Genomic DNA, 2,286 nt, shown 5'->3' on the forward strand with positions numbered 1-2,286 from the left:
CCGTTCCGCGCTGTCCGAAACGTTATTAATCGGGGACTCTCCGAACTAATCGGGTCCCCCGTGATGGCAAAAGGAATTGTTTTCTTGTCGTAGTATCGGTAGTCGCTATGCCTCGAAGTAGAAGGAACTTAAGGCACAAAGAATACGCGGTCGAAGGAGACTTGAAGAAAATCGATAAATCCGAATTCGTTTCCGGCGAGACGACAATCTCGACATTACTACGCAATAGAGTCGATCACTAATCACACGAATATGTAGACAATCTACATCCTGCTTACTTGATGTTCTTTCGCGAAATCAGAAATTAAATAAAATTTGTGATTAAAAGTAATTAATTTAAAAAGTATGATAATAAAATATACTGTACTAGATAGTATATGAACATATAAAAAAACATTTAATATATTTAATTAAACTGATTTCTCTCTCTTGATATCAAAATATTTCGCGTGCGTATATTTCATTTAATCGCAACAGAAAATCGAACGGATAAAATCATTTTATATCACGTGTGATTGGTGGTTAATACATTACGTGGAATATTTGTTGCAATTAAAGAGATAATTGGTCAAAGTAATCATTAAAATTCGCTCCATCGAAACTTTCGACATAAATTTATTAATACTATGGTAATAGCACCGCAGTAAGTGATGCACCAGAAACGAATTCGAATTATCGAGCAAAAATTATATTCACACATCTACAAAACTCGCCTACTACAGACTCTTTAATGCTATAATTATTAACGATTACATAAATATTATATATTACGATATAGATACTATACATTGTTTCGGCATGTAAGAATACTGTTGGTAATGAAATAAAGAAAATTATACTTGTCACGTCCTTTCATTGTCTATATTAAAGACTGAATTACCTATTCTTTTATATCCGCACTTTATTTATTCATATAAATTTAAATACACGCTTTTATTTTATTCATTCCATTAATTTTGATTTACAGGCTTTGCGGCTTTGTAAAGCGGATTAAATTCTGAATTGTGAAATATCGCAATTTCGTCGAACAATACTGACTCCCCACAAATAATAGAATAAATTGAATAAATGTACTCACCGAAAACGTCGCGCCACCGCAACAATTCCTACCATCAGCTGTTTCATCGGTGTTAATTTCTGCTTGAAATGCTTTAGCCTCAGGTCCATCAAGTCACATAGATGCGAGTGGAAACCGCATTTAATTGCAATCGTGCACACTGACGAACCCTTTCGAACATAGTGTATCATCTTGTGGTCCTGCGCATCAATAATTATTCAAAAATTATATCATATCTCTTTGAGAACAAACAAAAATATTTATTTTATTCATTATTTTCCATCGAGACCATATATTACATAATGATATTTTAATATTTTAATATTGTTTTACTTGTGATAAATTATGCATAAACTATATTACATACAAATTATTATACATATATTAATAAAAAAATAGGAGCCCGCGTGATCAATATGGCAGGCATTATATAAACATTAGCCCCATTGACATAGCCAACTTCGACACGAATCCGAATTGAACTGAACCATACCATTATGTGGTCGAGAAAATGCGGTTAATTACGTGCGCGCCAATTAACACGCCATAACAATCGCCCTTTATCACTCCATTGTTCATTTTTGATTAATAATACAAAACGGTTTGATTTTGAATCGATATGATTAAATTTCATAAATTTATTTGAATGTCACGCTAATCAGTATTACTTACTTTAATTGATTCACTATAAAGGGTACTCTACATAGAAATCGTAGATGATCGTGGAGTCTTAAGTCGTAGGAAACCAATCACAATCAAATATAAGGAGAATACTCAATTAGAATTGATCTGTTTCCTACGACTTAAGATTCCACAATCATCTACGACTTCTATGTAAAGAATTAACGAATCGAGCCGTTTATGAGCTCATAGATGTTTGACTGTTTATGCCTCATAGGCGTACATTGCGAGAATACAACAAATCACAATTTTACGCGCTAATCAGTGTGTTACTTTCAAAGTACTAATTGCAAAATATACTTTTGTACCACAGAGAAAACGCAAACGATGCGAAAAAATTTTGCAGTGACCGTTTTCTGATGCGAGAAACCATACGAAATACAATATATGGATTATTTATAGTTTATAGTATACTCAAAAGATTTTGAAACGATGAAAGTCATAAACAATTTGAATTTTATTTGATATCATTTACCCTCGGTAATAAATTTTTCATTAGGCTTTATATAATATACGTACATATAAATATATACTATTACATGTATAAT

The sequence above is a fragment of the Atta colombica genome, unplaced genomic scaffold (genome assembly GCF_001594045.1).
Source record: "Atta colombica isolate Treedump-2 unplaced genomic scaffold, Acol1.0 scaffold245, whole genome shotgun sequence".
Lineage (NCBI taxonomy): Eukaryota > Metazoa > Arthropoda > Insecta > Hymenoptera > Formicidae > Atta > Atta colombica.